The sequence below is a fragment of the Anomalospiza imberbis genome (assembly GCF_031753505.1).
Source record: "Anomalospiza imberbis isolate Cuckoo-Finch-1a 21T00152 chromosome W unlocalized genomic scaffold, ASM3175350v1 scaffold_31, whole genome shotgun sequence".
Classification (NCBI taxonomy): domain Eukaryota; kingdom Metazoa; phylum Chordata; class Aves; order Passeriformes; family Viduidae; genus Anomalospiza; species Anomalospiza imberbis.
Genome location: NW_027099315.1, coordinates 1,027,323 through 1,047,479, shown reverse-complemented (window position 1 = coordinate 1,047,479; position 20,157 = coordinate 1,027,323). Strand labels below are relative to the sequence as shown.

Below are 20,157 nucleotides of genomic sequence, written 5' to 3'. Positions count from 1 at the left end.
ATTCTGTTGGTTTACAGTGGGGAAGGGGATGTGTGAGTGGGTGGTGGTGAGTGGGGGGTGGTGGTGCTCTCTGTGTGTCTGGATATTTTTAAAAACCCAAACAAAAAAATCACCAACCACATGCACACTAGAATACAGTGATCTACTTTACCTGAGCATTTGTGCCAGCAAGTGCCTGCAACATTTGTTGGACAAACTGCTGGTGACCAGGTCCAGTGGCCCCTGATACTGGACATGTATTTTCACTGGGAATTGAACTAGGTACAGTGGATCCTGTAGGAGCTCCAGCGCTTCCCAATCCACCTAAAACAGGATTGAATCTGCACAAATGACAGAGAAATACATCATTAACATAGAAAATGGCTTAGTTATCATCTCTTCCCATGCAATGTTAGTACTAAGTAAAAATTCTGTCAAATAAAAAATGGATGACAAGTAAAGCATTAAAACAAGACCATAGACCATTGCTTAAAAGTGTGTTGCAGACAAAAGTGTGACAGATTCTAAAACAAGTAGAGTAAAACTAAAAAAAGCAAGAGGAACAGTCTGTAAAAACTGGATAAACCTTTATGTGTTAAAAAGAAAGACAAAAGCTGAAAAACCCAAAACACAAAAGTTCTGATATACATTTTTATGACCAGTTCTTACCCTGGTATAAGTCCTGGTGCTTCCATTGCTAGTGTCTGCAAGCCCTGCTGAATCTGTAGCAAAGCCTGCATTGCTCTAGGGTTTGACATAGCTGATAATGTGTCAGGATTCTGCATCTAAAAACAGGAGAGAAACTCATTATTGAATAATATACAGATATTCAAAGTTGGCCTTTATCACTAGATGTTTTATAGGATCTGATATCCTTTCAGAACTTGCTGATTTTCAACTTTGTATTTAAATGTTTACATTAAATCCATCAGATTGTTTATTTTTATTTTGATAGATGGCAAATGAGCTCTTTAGACTTCTTTTAAATAAGGAGAACATAAAGAAAAGTATTTTTCATTACTTCTGGTAGACTTTACCATCTTTCAAAGCCATAGGAGTATATTAGTTCAACATAATTCTAAATTAGTCTCCTATATAATAATACTGGTAAAAAACAGGGCTGAATACAGCAAAACCTGACTAAGTGGTTGCCCTGGGTGACCCAAAATGTTATTGTATTTCATATCTCTCTCTGCCCAAAATTGTTACTGTCTCTTTAAGACCCAACGCCAAAGCCGGAAACAGAACCGCAGGAGGCGGGGGAAGGGGTTACCAGGGTCCCTGTAAAAAGTCACCCAAACTGACCCGCTTTTGCATTGTGGCATTTGCTCAAGACAGAGGTTCTGCTTCATGTTTTTTTGTTTTTTTTTTTTTTTTTTTTTTTTTTTGTTCCTCTCTTGCCTTTTGCCTTTCCCTTTCGCTCTTGCTGAGAGAGCTGAGGCAGCGCGGGCAGAGGCTCCTCTCCGGAGGGGCTCCCAACAGTAGCAACTTGAGAAGCTGCATTTCACAATCAGAAACTGTTTCAAAGTGAATTTTACAACACCTGTCAGCAGTGCAAAGACTGAGCTGGTCCTGGCTTGAGCCACCGCTCATTGGTGCTCAGGTTTTCCTGTCCCCCATTGGAGCAGACCCAAGGCAGCAGCACCAACACTGGAAGAGTCTAGTGGGTGGCAGGGGGAGGCAGTGAGCGGCAACACTGATCTCACACACACCTGCAGTTCTTATCTGCAACTAGAACTGCTTTGTAAGCGCCTACCTACCCAGGAAGGTTTGTCCGCCATTTCCCTTTTGTCTCCCAGACGATGTGGTCGCCTGTGGAGGGAGCCATCTTGGGGGGAGGGTTTGTCTGCCATTTTACCTTTGTCTTTTGAGCCATGTAGTCAGCTGTGGGGGGTACTCTGCCATTTTGTTTCTCTTTGTTCCCAGGGAGTTAATGAGATTTGGAAATTTTGTATCTAGTGATTATCTACTATTATTTTTTGCCTGTCAGTTGTGAAAAATGCGTATTTTATGATTGGGTCTTCGCAAATAATAAATTGAATACTATATGTATTATGGAGGGTTATTTTGTAATACTGTATTAATCCTTTTTAAGTAGTGTGTTAAATATAGTTTTAAGTTACAAACTTATGTTAAAATAGAAACTATGCGATGTAAGATATTTTTTACTAGCTCAAGAAAAGGATAAGATAATCAAGAAACTCTTCGCACAGAGATAACAGCAACATGAAACCTGAAGAGTTACAGCCTCCTTATCAGAAAAGACAAACATTCCTCCACCTTCTCTCCATCTTTATGGAACCACCAGGATTAAGGGGAAAAAGTTGACAAAAACCAGAAAAAGTTCTTAATTTGCAAGGAATTTATGCATCATGTATGAGATATATGAATATGCAAGAGGCTATTGCTTTTAAGGGTTATTCCTTTGTTCGCAAGGCATGTTTTTGGCAGCTTAGTGCCCAAAAACATCCAGAAGGCCATAATTCTTTGCTTTTTATTGTCTCGTAGTGTCCTAATCCTCATTGTCCAAATTTTTATTACTCTTATTACTATTTTTAATAACTATTTTATTACTAATAAACTTTTAAGATTTTAAAAAACAAGCGATTGGTGGTTTTCATATTAATAAACTGCTATTTTTTTCACTTATATCTACTGAAAGGAATGAGAAGGAGATGTCTTTACAAACAGTGGGCCTGCTGGTAGATAAACCCAGATACTGATAGGTGAAAGAAGCAATGGGAGGATCCATAAATTCCAGAGCAATTCCACTAATTGACACATACTGTTAATCACTGAAGGCTGTGCTAAATCCCTGGACTAATGATGCCTATATAACATAGGTCAAAGTTACAAGGTGCTTATATACCTTGAGTTATAAGATATCAATTTAACCTGATATCAATATAACCTAAATCATAACTTTCTATACTTATATAACCTGAATCATATCTTTTTGTACCTATGTCATTTGATATAAATAACTTTCTATACCATGTAATGGCTAGTATATGGTTAACTAGCTGCTTAATGCTGAACAGACAAAAAATAAGAAAAAAACTCACCAGATGGATAGCTTCAGAGATAGATAAGTATAGTACTAACGAGAAATTGGAAAATGTAAAGCAAATTAGCCACAAAATAAAGAATTTAGACCACTTAGGACCAGACGGACCAAGAAACAATGTAACTGTGCATACTCCGAAGAAAAAGTTGAAAAGTTCAAATGCAAAGAAGACCTTGGAAGCCTTCATCAAAGACCCCCGATGATGCCTGAATTGGGGAGGCACAAGCATAGTGCAAAAGCACTATCTAATAACCATAAGATCATACTATGTAAATTAGTTCTGGCATGTATATGATGATGTTATAGTGACATAGTAACACTAAGCAATACTTACTGTATAAATATACCACAGCACTTGACAAGGGTGGGTGAGTTAGGAGGAGAAATCCCGCTCACCTCCAGCACTGCAATAAACAAATACCTTCTCTATAGACACCGGTCTATGGGGTTTGATTTCCAGCCTATCATTTGAGCATCACTTAGAGAAAAAGAACAGACACACAAAGAAGGAAAAAAAGGGGGGGTACACAAAGCAGAAGGGGGTCTGTGTAGAAGAATTTCTGACAGAAAGAGGACATCATTTGTATGTTTAGAGTGAAGGTTGAGCTACCCCAGCCTAGGCCTCAGATACAGGCCACGGTGAGGCCTTGAAGCCTATGGCGCAGTTAGAAATAAGTCTGTGGCACAGTTAGAAATTATGTTAAGGTGTACCACAGTGTACTGAACTATCTAGGTGTGAATTAGTATAGGTCTGCAGCATGAAACTTTAGCCACCTTAAGACAAAGACAAGCAATGTTTGCTTGCATATGAGAGTGTGCTCACAATTGTAAACTGTCTTAAAGTGTATATAAACTGCCATCGTATAAACAATAAACTGAGAATGTATGATTAACCACATTGGCTCGGATCTGCGTTCGTTCCTGTCCAGTTCACCCTCTTTTTATCAAGTCCCTGATACATGTGGCGCCCGAACAGGGACAAGAAGTCTCCGATGAGTTTCAAAAAGTCACTCCTATGATAGTGACGGGAAACGGTCTCTAAATCGCGTGAAGGAGGGCGCGACAGGGGACACAGACCCCAAATTCCTTTTAAGGTGATGGGGATTGGAATGCTGGAGCATTGAAGCCTCCTGATAAAGGTCTCCAAATCGCTTGTTGCGATGGGAAACCAACGGTAGCCTCCGTTGTTCACGAATTGCCTGCGACTGACTGCGCGGCGGAGGTGGACAAGACGGAGCAGGGGAGCTGGAGCGGTGTCGCTGCTGTGTCGTTTGGATGATACAGAGTGCCCCACACTGGTTGGAAGGTAAGCCGCATGCCCACACAGAGAAAGACAGTGAAAAATGAATAGCGATTGGCAGGCAGCGCTGCAGCTTCTTTTGTATATTCTGTCAAAGAGAGGTGAAAAGATAAAAGACACCAACTTAGAACAGTTGACCCTATGGGCCAGAAATAAGGGCAAATTGCAGAAGCCATCACTCCTCTTTAGCGAGACTGAGTGGCAGGAACTAGGGCAGCTGCTTTAGGATTCTGCCGTGGAGGGTGGAAAAGATAAGAAGACAGTTTTAGAGTTTGGTGCGGTTTTGAAGAAAGTTTTACGGACCTTGCAAGGTACGTCCGCCGAGAAACAGGCAGCCGAGGAAGCAATTCAAGCGTTTGAGGGACCCGTGATGGAAAAAACAGAGATTCAGAAGCCATCTTGTGTCAAAACGCTTTTTGGTGTTCATAATATGTGGCCAATGCATGGACAAAAGGCTCCAGTCAGCGTGTCCATACAGGAAGTAGTGGCACACATGGAGAGTCGCGCGCAGGCGGCAGAAGTGACTCAGCCAGCTGCCAGGCAGAATGAGGGACAACAGGAAGTGAGCCAGCTGCCCACTCTTTGGGCAGGGTGAAACCCGAGGAGACAGGCGGAGTTGATGACGAAACGGGGCTGGCTCAGGTGACGGAACACAGGGGCGGAGACCAGGGTGGAGACCAGGGCAGAGACGGGAGCGCGGGGGCGCGGCCCCTGCACCCCCTTGGAGGCGCGGCCACAGCTGCAGCTGTGCGCATGCGGGGGGGGGGACAATCCTGCAGCCAGAGCTGCCTGCAGAGACCCACACACGAGGGGGCGGTTTTGAACCTGGCCGCGGCAGCAGAACAGAAGAAGTGACTACACAGACAGTAGCGTTACAGCCCACAGCAGTCAGTTCACGTCACACAGATGTAGCGCGACAATGCCAGCTTCCATCGAACTCTGACACAGACTAATCAGATTCGGATAATCCCAATTTTAATAGTTGTAACAAGAGGTGATCACAAAATAAGATACTGAGAACAAATACCTTACAGCACACAATAGCCCAGCTTGCCAACCTTTCAAATAAACAGGTTCAATTAGAGGAACCTTCATCTGAGCAGCAATTGACATTACCAGCTGTTTTACAAAATCCAATGCAGTCCCAGTGGGCTTCAGTGGTGAAAAATGCTATTTTAGATGGGGAGTGGGATACTGCCAAATCTTTGGCCTGTCCTGTCGCTATAAGGAACAATAGTGAAATTTAAGAAGCTCATGAATGGAAAATTCTCCTATCAGCCAAACAGTCACAAATTATGGGATCAGATCAGAGGCAGGAAGGAACATAATTCAATATATATTTACAGCAGATGTGATTTGTCCTGCTGATTCATCTAGCATTGCATTCTTGTTGCTGACACTTTCACAATTTCTCATGTTTGAAAGAGAATGGAGAAGGCTGGCCATTGAAGAAGCCAACAAACATACAGTTGTGGGAGATCCTTTGTATGGAATCCAGCCAGATATGCTGACTGGGCATGGACTGTATGCCACAAACAACGTACAACTCACCCAGTTGAAATGCATCAATTGTCACAACAGCTGGCCCAACAAGCCTTGCCTTCAGTACCAGATAAGAAAAAGCCAGCACCTTATACAACCATAAAGCAAGGAACCACAGAACCATATGGACAGTTCACTGACAGGTTGTCAGCCACTTTGAAGGATGCTCCTGATGTACCAGCAGATGTTCAAGAACATTTGTTTCGCTCACTTGCTTTTAAAAATGCTAACTCACATACGAGAACTTTTTTAGCCACCCTTCCTCAAGGCTGTCCAGTCAACAATATGCTTGTCAGAGCCACACGAGCAGAGCAAAGCAATCAAGCTGCAGCATTCACAGCAGCCATCGAGGATGTAATGCAACAGCAAGGACACATCATTGCAGCTGCTTTGTCCAACAATGATGTTAACAATCCTCTTCGTCGCAGCAAAAGTCAACCCAACATCAGATCACCTAGCTTCATCTGCTTTCAATGCGGTGGAACAGGTCATCTCTGACAGACCTGTCAAAAGATTGTGTGGCGCCACAAGTGCAACAATGACAACCATGCCACAGAAGCTTGTCGCAGGTCGGGAAACTCCCAGCGCAGTGCGCCGAGGCACCATGCAAAGAAATAAATTGATGCCTTGACCCCACAGACTCCGAGAACAGCTTCCTGCTGAAAAATCGACCTGCCACATGGGGGAGCCTCGGAGTGGATGTGGCCACAGTAACAGAAGTCACTCTAAACGATAATAAGGTAACTTTAATTCCTACCAATGTATATGGTCCAATGTACAGCACAACTTCTTTAATTGGAGGTTTGTTGCTGAAAGATCCTCCACAAGTAAACAAGGGGTGATCGTGATTCCAGGTGTCATTGATGCAGATTACACAGGACAAGTGAAAATAATGGTTTATGCCTTGCAACCACCTGTGATGATTCGAAAAGGAAGCAAGATTGCACAAATAATAGCAATTGAAAATATCCTGCCACATCGCCAATGTCCTAAAGAACCAACCAAATTTGAAAGGAAAGACAATGGCTTTGGATCAACTGGACACGATGTCTTTTTCACACTTGATATGAAAGATCACCCACACAAGAAAATAAAATTGCAGCGTGGTTCCCACTGTATCAGATTAGAACCACTCCTTGACACAAGGGCAGATGTCTCAATTATTAATCAGATGTACTGGCCATCTAACTGGCCTTTGCAAGCTCCAAGTTCCCACACTGTAGGAGTGGGTGGAATGAAAATTCCTTCAGTAAGCAGAGACCCCATCAGCATCATCTTTGAAGATAATCAAGTTATTGTAACTCAATTATACGTCATGCCTTTGCCCAAACTGCTTCCAAGATTGATAAGCAGAGATGTGCTTTCCCAGCTTAGAATAGTTTTGACCACAGACCAGCATTTTCCTTAATGGCCTCTGCAGAGCAGCCACCCATCCTCAAGATCACCTGGTTGACTGAGACACCCGTGTGGATTGAGCAGTGGCCAATGTCAGAAGAAAGGCTGCAGATTGCTGGACAATTAGTACAAGAGCAACTTGAAGCTGGACATATTCAACCCTCTGTAAGTCCATGGAACACTCCAATTTTTATCGTCCCCAAAAAGTGAGGAAAATGGAGATTGGTACATGATCTACGAAAAGTAAATGAACAAATGCAGGCAATAGGTGCACTGCAACCTGGTTTGCCAGCACCAACCATGATCCCACAAGGGTGGAACATTGTTGTCATTGATTTAAAGGACTGTTTCTTTACCATTCCGCTTCATCCACATGATACCCAGCGATTTGCCTTCACTGTACCATCTATCAACAGAGCAGCACCAACAAAAAGGTATGAATAGATTTCTCTCCCCCAAGGCATGCGCAGCTCCCCCACCATGTGTCAGCTGTTTGTCATTTGGGCCCTGAGACCAATTCGTCGACATTTCTCTGATGCAATGATTTATCATTATATGGATGACATTCTTATTTCCACCAAACAGCCACTGGCAGATGCAGATTTAAATTGGATCTTTTCACAGTTTAAGCATCATGGACTGACAGTATCTCCAGAAAAAGTACAGTGATCAGCATAGTGGAAATACTTAGGCTGGCTGATCACAGATGCACAAATTCGACCTCAGAAAATTACCTTACACGCTGACATTTCTACTTTACATGATGCTCAGAGACTCTTTGGAGACCTACAGTAGGTTCGTACCATTGTAGGAATCACCAATGATGATCTACAACCATTTCTGCTTTGGCTCCATGGCAGTGATGCCAACAGCCCTCAGATTTGTACCACTGAACAGCAAAGAGCTCTGATTCAAATTTCAGAAAAATTACAACATCATTGGAGTGCTCATCGCATTGAACATTTGCCACTGTCACTGTTCCTCTCCAACGCTGATGCCTGTCTACTTGCCATTGTTTTTCAATAGCAAAAGAAAAAGGGGGAGTCCCAACCTGGTGCAGCAGTGATCCTGCTTGAATGGGTGTTTTTACCTGTTCAACCAAAAAGTCATGTGATGAGCAGTACAGATGCTCTTGCTACATTGATACAAAAAGGCAGAGACAGAATTCTAGAAATAGATGGAAGAGAACCAGCAGACATCAGTGTTCCTGTGAAGAATGAAGATCTAGAATGGTTGCTCAGACACTCCGTTGCGCTGCAAGAAGCATTGTTAAGTTTCACAGGAGTGGTGCACAACAGATAACTTAAAGGCCCAATGTGGTATTTCATCAAACGTTATCAGTAGTTGGAAAGACCCTTCTGTTCAGGGAAACCAGTTGAGGGAAAAGCAGTTTTTACCTATGCCGACCGAAGAACAAAAAGAGCTGTGTGCATTTAGTAACAATGAGGGAAATGGTTAAAACATTTTATCAGAGGTGAAGCAAAAGATAGTCTACAAACCCTTGAGCTGAAGGCCATGTGTTGGGCTTTCCAAACCTAGAACAAAGAACCACTCAACGTTGTTTCTGACTCATTATATGTGCAAAAAAATTGAAGATGCACTCCTCAGAAGGACTCAAAATCAACGTTTAAGAGAACTGTTCCTGCAGCTGCGGAGTGTGCTGAAACAGCGCCAGCATGTCTTTTGTATCATGCACATTCAAAGCCATAAATGAAACAGCGATTTAGGAGAAGGCAACGCATTGGCAGTTGCTGCGGTCAGTTATGCAGTCCACTTTCCCCCACAGAACACGTTTGAGAGAGCTCGCAACAGCCATGAGACATTTCATGAAAATGCGAGAGCCATCCACCAACAATTTCAGATCCCTCTGAATGATGCTCATGGGATTGTCCGTGCCTGTCCTCAATGTAGTCATTATGAGCCTGGCCTCAGACTAGGCACAAATCCAAGGGGTCTGAAAGCTTTAGAGTTGTGGCAGATGGATGTCACTCATGTTCCAGAGTTTGGTAGGCTGAAATATGTCCATGTCACTGTGGATACCTACTCAAAGTTCATTTGGGCAACAGCACAGACAGGGGGAAAAGTTCTCCATGTGAAAAGACATTTATTTGCCTGCTTTGCAGTTATGGGTGTACCTGTAGAAATTAAGACTGACAATGCTCCATCTTATGTCAGTCAACAAATTGCCACATTTATGCAGAAGTGGGGGATGAAACATACCACAGGGATCCCTCACTCATCTACAGGTCAAGCTATTGTAGAGAGAGCAAATCGTACCCTAAAAAATATTTAGCAAAGCAAAAGCAGAATGACGAGACTCATGTATTTAATCGATTGTCAAAAGTATTGTTTACCCTAAATTACTTGTGTTTAGCAGAAGGTAGAGAAGAACCTGCAGTGGTGATACACCACCAAGCAGTGAAAGAGGGAAGACCACAAGCAATTCCAGGACTTTATGTGTATCACAAGGACACGCGAACAGGTGAATGGCAAGGGCCAAGTCCTGTGTTGTTTAATGGTAGAGGTTATATGTGTGTCTCAACAGGTCCTGGTCCAGTTTGGGTGCTGAACAGATTTACCCTTGCGTGTCCACAGGCAGAGATTCCAGCCAACAGTGATAAAAACATTGATGACACTAATTTGCCTGGAACATCCCGTGACAAATCTAATTCTGATGAAAATTAACTTTTTAGAGTACCAGAAAATAAGTTAAATATTAGATAATCATAAGCATAATATTAAGTTTATCATAAGTTATAGTTTGTATTTAGAAGTAAATTTGTTTTTTTCATGTTAAATAGGGCAATCAAGAACGTGAGAAATATGTGGTGGGTCAAAGTGTTTCTATTAAGTAGTGTTTTAGTAACTAAAGTATTTGCAATCCTTGATATTGACAAGAGACAAAACATGTGGGTCACTTGGGCCAAACAAACGGGGCAAGATTCGTTCTGCCTGTCTTTAACCACACCATCTAATCCTTTTTGTACTTGTTTAATTGGAGTTCCACTGGATTCCATGGCAGAGTTCAAAGCTTGCACCCAGGTCAAAATAGATCCAAAAAGTGTTCTGCGAGCGCAAGCTGTTGCAGTTGTGCAAAATCTTAAAGTTGTTAGTGTCCAACCTCAAGAATTCGATCTGTTGGGTTCCGTCCCAGGAAATTACTGTTTGATATTTGGACCTCATGCTACAAAACCAACACCAAAAGAAAAACAGCCAACAGATGACAACACTTGGTTGTCTCCCAGATCTCCATTGTATTATAACTACTCAGAATATTGTAATAATTGGACACAATCTGTAATACCATCAAAAAGTGCTGCAAGAAAACTGCCACCAGGAATTTTCCTCATTTGTGGGGATCGAGCCTGGTCTGCAGTGCCTCAAAAAGCTATGGGAGGCCCATGTTACATTGGTAAATTAACGCTGTTTGCTCCCACCATTCATCAAGTTTTAGGATTACCTCAGAAGCCTCAACAAGCCAAACAGAGTGCTCTCCAACTAGACCCCAATTGTAAAGACCAAGTATCACTTTGGGGGCACGCATCTATAATACTAGCCTCAATTTTCTCCCCAGGAGATGCTTCAGCGCAAGCTCTCACACAATTGAAAGCCCTGGCCTGCTGGACAGGAAAACAAATTAATATTACATCTAAAATGTTAAGTGAGCTTGCCACAGATGTAGATAGCATTCGTCATGCACTTCTGCAAAACATAGATGCCATTGACTTTCTTCTTTTAGCACAAGGACATGGGTGTGAAAAATTTGAAGACATGTGTTGCATGAATTTGTCTGACCACTCTCAGTCAATCTATAAGCAGTTAATACAACTGAAGAACAATATGAAGAAACACGTCGTTGTAGACTCTCCATTTGCCGTCTAGCTCAATTCTTTAGGTTTTACTGGTTGGATCAAAGATTTAGTTTGTTTTGGTATTGTACTTTTGCCTATTATTATACTTATTCTAGTCTTTATATTGTGTTTATTACATTGCACGCAGAAAATAACTAACCGCACCTTTGAGTCAATCTGGGTAGCTCAAAAAGAAAAAGGGGGAATTGTAGAAGAATTTCTGAGAGACAGAGGACATCATTTGTATGTTTAGAGTGAAGGTTGAGCTACCCCAGCCTAGGCCTCAGATACAGGCCACGGTGAGGCCTTGAAGCCTATGGCGCAGTTAGAAATAAGTCTGTGGCACAGTTAGAAATTATGTTAAGGTATAACACAGTGTACTGAGCTATCTAGGTGTGAATTAGTATAGGTCTGCAGTGTGAAACTTTAGCCACCTTAAGACAAAGACAAATAATGTTTGCTTGCATATGAGAGTGTGCTCACAATTTTAAACAATCTTGAAGTGTATATAAACTGCCATCGCATAAACCATAACCAGAGAACGTATGATTAACCACATTGGCTCGGATCTGCGTTCGTTCCTGTCCAGCTCACCCTCTTTTTATCAAGTCCCTAATTCAGGTCTTTATTAGGCAATTCGGAAAGTCTGTACCTATCAAGTACCTCAGCCAATGGGGAAAGAGAAAGGGAAATGCAAGCAGGAAATTAGGATAAAAAGGAGGCTGTGTCCTCCAACAACTTGAGAGACCCCATAGGGAGTACCTATGACCTCCCCCTTTATTCGAATAAAGTTACAGGACTCCTCTGTCTCCTTTTGGACATAAACCTCGTATGTTTGTGGATTAATTTCTCTGAACAATTTGGGGACGCTTGTCTGGGATATTTCCACCATCCAGGGTGGCAGGCAGCGAGCAGAGCTCAAGGCGTGCCTCACCCAGTTTGGGTGATCAGCTCCCCTTGGTGGCCGCTGGCACTACATGATTGATTGAGTTCCTGAGACTGTCCAGGACACAGACAAGTGGCGGACCAGGAGGATCCGTGAAGAGTCCGCAGGTAAGGACCCCTGAAAATCTCAGTAGTGAGTAAAATGGGATCTTCAGGGAGGAAACCTGGGAGGGCACCCATGGAGGGTAGCAAAGGTAAAGCTGGGAAGGGGTCCCAGCAAAAGGGATGATGATCCCAAAATATCTCTGAAGAATCCCTTGGAAGAGTGTTGAGTTAGTTTACACATTCTCCCAGAGGTAATTAAAGACATAGATGCCCAAAGGGGGCAATAAGAGAAAGTCGAGAAGGGGTCTCGACAATCCATGCCAGGGAGGGCAATAAGGGGAGTTGAGAAGGGGTCTTGACAACAGGGGATGGACAGATGGTGTTGGTATGTTGGGAAAGAATTGGTTGAAGGGGAGTGTGGAGAGATATGGTTGAGGCAAGGAGCGGCAGGACCGGGCACGGAGGTGTGGAACCGGGAGCATGGGCTGGGGGCCTGTGGGGGCTGAGGGGCAGCCGGGACTCAGTGCCGGGCAGTGCCTGACCCTGCCACCACTGGGCAGGGGCAGCAGAGGCACCCTGGCCCCCATGAAGCTGCGGGACACCCTGGCTGCCTGTGGAACAACGGGGGGGGGGGGGGGGCGGGGGGGCACCTGGACACAGGAGGACAGAGACCAACTGATATATGGTGTGTGGTGAAGAGGGTGAGTGAGGGATGTGCTCATGGGGAGGACAGTGTGGGAATGCCATGGGAAACTACAGTCATTTAGCATAAGGCATTTCCTCAGAGTCCTCTGCCCCCCAATGCAAATGAGCACATGCCTATCACCTGTCACTTTGTGGTTGTCATCTCCCCAAGTTCTGGAAAGTTCCCCATTCTCGTTGCTCCTAATGGTTGCCTCTGTAAACAACTCTTTCCCTTTTCCCTCATTGGCCCAGTTTATGTTACCCCATCCCTGTTCCTCCCTTACACCCTCTTCCCATTGGATCATTTGTACGCTAGGCACTCCTTCCCTCCCCAGTTATATACTTTGGCCCCTCGTTCCCCAGGGCTCTTGGAGTCTGCTTTCCCTGAGTGTGGTTGTCTCCCTGCTCCTATTTCTGCCTCCCTACTCCTTTGATCAATCCTCAATAAACCCACTCAGATACCAGCAGCTCGAGAGTCCTTCTGTCTTCCTGGTGGGGATTTTAATTACGCTATCCAGGCACCCGCTGACCAGCCAACTGAGGGTCACCCTGTGGGACTCGGTCCAGGGTAGCCCATAGGTGAGCACAAGGAGGAGGAAGGAATATCTGGGAAATACAAAATGTATGTGAAAGGATTAGGATTTTCTTTTAAGGATTTTGTTTGGTTCACTGGAGAAACAAATGACTTTGAGCTATGGGAGAATGAGTACCTATATGCAGTAGTCAGGGGGACTAGAGGAAGAGCAGAATAAGTCCCTGGATGAACTGGTTAGAAAGACAGAAAGATACAGCAAGTGTATGTAAGAAGAGATGAGGAAAAGGCAAAGGCAAAGATGATGGCAGAGTTTTTGCAGCCCCAGAGGGATAAACCGCAGGGCCCAAGGGGTTCCCCAGGATAGAAGGGACAGGGTCAGCCACAAGGACGTGACAGAAGCATTCCCTCCTCAGCAGGGGAGAGCCAACCCAAACAGCAACTGGGAAAGAATCAGTGTTCTATCTGCAGGGCAGAGGGACACTGGAAGCGGGAATGTCTGCAGAAACAGCTGGATCCTCAAGAGGAGGAAGTCCAGAGGATAATGGAAATGGATTGCTATGGGTGTCAGGGGCCCCCATTATACCAGGGACCCACCCCACTGGAGCCCTTGCTAACTTTTAAGGTTGGTCCGGATCGAGAGGAGGTGTGTTTCCTGATAGACACAGGGGCCTCTCAAGCCACTTTGAATTTTATCCCCAGCAGGGGAAAATTGTCAAAAAGATCTTTGATTATTCAAAGGGTGAGTGGAAGGGATGAGTGGGTGCATTTTATTCCACCACTAGTAGTAGATCTGAGGAATAGGTTTGAAATGCAGGAATTTCTGTTTGTTCCTAATTGTGATTGTAATTTACTGGGAAGGGGTTTGATAGCTAAAGTGAGAAGGCAAATTAGTATTGTGAAAGATGACATAGAGGCTAACACTGTGGTAACTTTGTGTGAAATGTCTGAGAAGTGTGGGCAGCCCCAGGAAAATATGGAAAATTAGATGTAGAGCCTCTCCAAACTACTTTGAAGAAACCAGGACAAGTGGTGTCTAAAAAGCAATACCCTATTTCAAGGGAGGGAAAGAAGAGGTTACAGTCATTGAGTCCCTACTAAAGGCAGGTCTTTTGGAGCTGTATATGCCTCCCTATAACACTCCTGTCCTGCCAGTTAAAAAAAACAGATGGAACCTACAGAATGGTGCAGGATTTAAGAATAATAAATGAAATTGTCAAACCAAGGCATCTCACAGTCCCAAATTCCTATACCATCCTGAACCAGATCCCTTCTTCACATAAGTATTATTCAGTACTGGATTTGAAGGATGCTTTCTGAGGGTGTCCGATTACAGGGGACAGTAAACAGTATTTTGCCTTTGAGTGGGAACAGGAGGAAGTAGGGGAAATGGTAAAACAACAATTGACATGGACAGTCCTCCTGCAGGGATATACAGAGTCACCAGTTTTGTTTGGGCATACCTTGCAGAAAATATTAAGAAAGTTTACTCCACCCTTCGGAGTCAGGTTGTTGCAGTATGTGGATGATTTGCCTTTATCAGGGGAACAGGAAAAAGGTGGTTGAAGAGGCTACTGTGAAGCTGCTTAATTTTCTTACTAAAAAGGGACTTAAAAGTGTTTGAAAAGAAAGCACAGTTGGTAGAAAAAAATTTAAATATTTGGGACATGTTTTGACTGGAGGTCTACAGTGTATTGATCCAGAAAGAATACAAGGAATTTAACAAGTACCATTACTACAGACTAAAAAAAAAGAGTTATGGCAGTTTTTCAGAGTTGGTGTGGTACTGCAGAGCATGAATTGAAGATTTTTCTATTTTAGCCAGACCTTTATATGACTTTTTAACTCAAAACAGTCCTAATATTGTGGCATGGACACCAGAAGGAGAGAAAAGCTTTAGAAAATTGAAAGACAAATTGGTTAATGCCCCAGTCTTGGCTCTTCCAGACTCAAAAAAGGAATTTCAGTTATATGTAGATGTTAAAAAGGGCCATGATAAAGGAATTTTGGTACAAGAGCATGGGGGAACACAGCAACCTGTTGCTTATTTTTCTAAGCTGTTAGACCCAGTGGCCAGAGGCTGGCCTCATTGCCTGCAGAACTGTTCAGCCACAAATTTGATGGTAACTGTGGCCCAAAAACTGACAGCGGGAGGATAGGTGATTGTTAAAGTTTTGCATCAAGTTAAAGGTTTGTTAACTGAAAGAACCTCTGAGTGAATGACCAGTGGTTGGTTATTTCAGTATGAATCTTGTTTAATGGAACAGGAGGACTTAGAATTGAGAAACCGGGAAGGGTTTAACCCAGCCTCCTGTCTAAACAGCCCTGAAGGGGGGGCCAGGAAGAAACCCACTGTTATACTTTGGACCTGATTAGCATAAGAGATTTGATAATCAGGATGCCTTGGCAAGAACAAACAGAACTTTGAAGATTGCAAGAAGATTGGATCAGACTGGCGACAGGGAAGAAGATTGAATCAATTTCTACAAGTCGAAGAGATGTTGCAAAAATGTATAAGTTTGTTTGTGTGACGATTAACCCAATCATTGCAGTAAAAAATTACTAGCCTTCCTAAAATGGTATATAAGCATATGTAGTCTACAGTAAATTCGGATTCTGATCACCAGTCAGTTGTCCCCGTCTCTCTCCATCGGCCGATAGCCCATGACTGCAGTCAAGTGATAGATCTCCAGACCTGGGCTAGGGAAGACTTACAAGATACTCCCTGGCCTGAGGGAGAAAATGTGTTTATTGATGGGTCTTCAAGGGTGGTAGAAGAGAAGCGAGTTACAGGGTCAGCTCAGACAGCAGAGCTGTATGCTCTTGTAGGAGGCTGTGAATTACATCGGGACAAGAGAGTGAATATTTTTACTGATTCTAAATATGCATATGGGGTGATACATGCATTTGGGAAATTATAAGAAGAAAGAGGCTTATTAACCTGCAGGGGAAAAAGTTAACCCATGAGAGCTTAATTTCTCTCTTATTGGAGGTGGTGATTTTACCAAAAGGGGTGACAACAATACCTGTTAGGGGACACCAGGCAGGGTACTCAGAGGAAGCAATAGGTAACCAACTGGCTGATAAAGAGGCTCAGAAAGCTGCACTGTTTCCAGAAATCTTTAAGATCCTCCCCTCACTCCCAGTAGTCCCATAGCTGCCAGAGGAACTGTCTTTTCCACTCGAAGGAGCAAACAGGGTCGTGGTCACTGCAGTTTGTGCGGCAGTTTGCGCAGGCAGGGCAAGCAGGCAGGTTAGCAGGTCTTTTTGCTAGTAAGGTGTTCTGTGTGTTGTTTGAATTGTTTCTGTTGGCTGCTTGATTTTGGGCTTTCTGCTAATAATAGTTTTAACACAGTCGAAAACTATGGCTGGTACAAGTGTATATGATCAAGTGGAGCCCTCCAAAAAGGATGTGTCGGTAGAGACTCATTCCTGCCTGGAGTGTCTGAGCTTATCCATGGTTTCAGGGGGCGTTGTGGAGGAGGCCTGCCTACAGTGTGAACAGGCGAATGACCTCCTTTCGCTGGCAGCTGAGCTTAGGGAGGAAGTTGAAAGATTAAAGAGTATCAGGGAAAGTGAAAGGGAAATAGACTGGTGGAGTTCAACCCTTACATCTTTAAGGGAGGCCCACCAAGAGCCAGAGGACTCATATACCTCTCACTCCCAGGCAATAGAAGGTCACCTGGTTGATGAAGGGGAATGTAAATGGGTCCCTGCTCAGAGAGGTGATAAAAAAAATTCCTCCAGACCCACATCCCCTAGCTAAGAGCCACTTCAGAATAGGTATGAGGCCCTGGATCTAGAGAGCCAGCCAGATGATCTAGAAGAAAATGATCTGCCCAGTGAGTCTCCCAATTATGACTCATCTGTAAGATGGATCACCACCTCTAACATCAAGAAGAAAAGAAAGGTAATTGTAGTGGGTGATTCCCTTCTGAGGGGAACAGAGGGCCCCATATTTTGACCGGACCCATCCCACAGGGAGGTCTGCTGCCTCCCTGGGGCCCAGGTACAAAATATCACTGGGAGACTTCCTAGGCTGATTCAGTCCTCTGATTATTGCCCACTGCTGATACTCCAGGCTGGCAGTGATGAGATTGAAAAGAGGAGTGTCAAGGCGATTAAAAGGGACTTTAGGGCACTGGATCAAGCGGTCGATAGGACAGGGGCACAGGTAGTGTTCTGCTCAGTCCCTTTGGTGGCAGAGAAAAATGATAAAAGAAATAGGAGAACTCACATCAGTAACAAGTGGCTCAAGGGTTGGTGTCATCGGCAAAATTTCGGATTCTTTGATCATGGGGCAACATTTACGGCACCTGCTCTACTGGAACCAGATGGGATACATCTCTCTGTTAAGGGCAGAAGGTTTTTAGCCCATGAACTGGCAGACCTTGTTGAGAGGGCTTTAAAAAGGTCTGAAGGGGGAAGGGGATGCATCTGGGCTGTCTGTAAGTAGGCCCAAGGGTGGTAAGACTGTGTGAGGGGAGAAATCAGCAGCCCAGCTGAGGTGCATGTACACCAATGCACGCAGCATGGGTAACAAACAAGAAGAGCTGGAAGCCATGGTGCAACAGCAGACCTATGATGTAGTCACCATCACGGAAACGTGGTGGGACAACTCACATATCTGGAGCGCTGCACTGGATGGCTACAAGCTCTTCAGAACAGACAGGAAAGGGAGAAGAGATGGAGGGGTGGCCCTTTATATTAAGGAGGCTTTTGATGCCATAGGTATTGAAACTTATGAAGATGAAGTTCAATGCCTATGGGTACAAATTAAGGGGAAGGCCAAAAAGGCTGATGTCCTACTGGGAGTCTGTTATCGTCCACCCAACCAGGAAGAAGTGATGGACAACTTATTCTACAAGCAGCCAGATACTGTTTCAGGATCATCACCCCTTGTTCTTGTACGTGACTTTAACCTACCAGACATCTGCTGGGAACTCAGTACAGCAGAAAAAAGGCAGTCCAGGAAGTTCTTAGAGTGTGTGAAGGACAACTTTTCATCGTAGCTGATGAGTGAGCCCACCAGGGGAGGGACTATGTTAGACCTGCTCTTTTCAAACAGAGATGGGCTGGTGGGAGATGTAGTGGTTGGAGGCCCCCTGGGGCAGAGTGATCATGAAATTATAGAGTTCTTGATATTTGGTGAAATGAGGAGGAACACGAATAAGACTTACCCTGAACTTCCGGAGGGCAGACTTTGGCCTACTTAGGAGACTTATTTGGAGAGTTCCTTGGAAAGCTGTCCTTAAAAACAAAGGAGTTCAGGAAAGGTGGGCGAGCTTCAAAACAGAGATCTTGAGGGCACAGAAACAGACTGTCCCTCTGTGCCGAAAGATGAGTCGACAAGGTAAATGTCTAGCCTGGATGGGCAATGAGGTTTTGAAGGAACTTAACAATAAAGGGAGGATGTATCATCTTTGGAAGGAGGGTCAGGTCTCTCAGGAAGTGTTTAAGGGGGCTGCTAGAGCATCTAGGAAAAAAATTAGGGAGGCCAAAGCTCAGTTTGAACTTAAAATGGCGACTTCTGTAAAGGATAATAAAAACGCTTTTACAAATATATTAACGGTAAAAGGAAGGGTAAGACTAACATTTGCTCTTTACTGGATGAGAGAGGGAACTTAGTTACTGCAGATGAGGAGAAGGCAGAAGTCCTTAACGCCTTCTTTGCCTCAGTCTTTAGTGGGAAGACGGATTGTCCCCAGGACAACTGTCCTGGGTTGGTTGATGGTGCCAGGGAACAGAATGGTCCCCCTGTTATCCAAGAGGAGGTAGTCAGAGAACTGCTGAGATGCTTGGATATTCATAAATCTATGGGACCAGATGGGATGCATCCCAGGGTGATGAGGGAGCTGGCAGATGAGCTTGCAAAGCCACTCTCCATCATTTACCAACAGTTTTGGCTCACTGGAGAGGTTCCAGATTATTGGAAGCTGGCCAACGTGATGCCCATTCACAAAAAGGGTGGGAAGGAGGATCTTAGTAATTATAGACCAGTCAGCCTGACCTCAGTACCTGGCAAGATAATGGAGCAATTTATACTGAGTGACATCACGCAGCACTTACAGGATGGCCAGGGTATCAGACCGAGTCATCATGGGTTTAGGAGGGGTAGGCCGTGTTTGACCAACCTGGTCTCCTTTTATGACCAGGTGACCTGCCTGGTAGATGCAGGAAAGGCTGTGGGTGTTGTCTACTTGGACTTTAGCAAGGCCTTTGACGCTGTCTCCCACAGCATACTCCTAGAGAAGCTGGCAGCCCATGGATTGGACAGGACCACTCTTTGCTGGGTTAGGAACTGGCTGGATGGCCGGGCCCAGAGAGTGGTGGTGAGTGGTGCTGCATCCAGCTGGCAGTCACTCACTAGTGGTGTCCCTCAGGGGTCTGTGCTGGGGCCAGTCCTGTTCAATATTTTTATTGATGACATGGATGAGGGTATTGAGTCCTTCATTAGTAAATTTGCAGACGACACTACGCTGGAAGCATGTGTCAATCTGTTGGAATGCAGGATGGCTCTGCAGAGAAACCTGGAACGGTTGGATAGATAGGCAGAGTCTAACAAGATGAAGTTTAATAAGTCCAAGTGCTGAGTCCTGCGTTTTGGCCACAATAACCCCCTGCAGCGTTATAGGCTGGGGACAGTGTGGCTGGACAGTGCCCAGGCAGAAAGGATCCTTGAGGTTACTGGTTGACAGCCAATTGAATATGAGCCAGCAGAGTGCCCTGGTGGCCAAAAAGGCCAACGGCATCCTGGCCTGTATCAGGAATTGTGTGGCCAGCAGGACCAGGAGGTCATTCTTCCCCTGTCCTTGGC

The 20,157-nt window shown here is 44.4% G+C and overlaps 1 long non-coding RNA gene across 1 annotated transcript in view; it reads right to left on the bottom strand.

Annotated features, from left to right (window-relative positions):
• Window positions 1–652: 652 nt before the first annotated feature.
• The window catches only part of LOC137465569 (uncharacterized), a 38,274-nt gene continuing 18,769 nt past the window's right edge, over window positions 653–20,157 (bottom strand). The window contains exon 3 of the long non-coding RNA XR_010994702.1: window positions 653–764. This is a non-coding gene — a long non-coding RNA (uncharacterized lncRNA). The remainder of the gene's footprint in view (window positions 765–20,157) is intronic.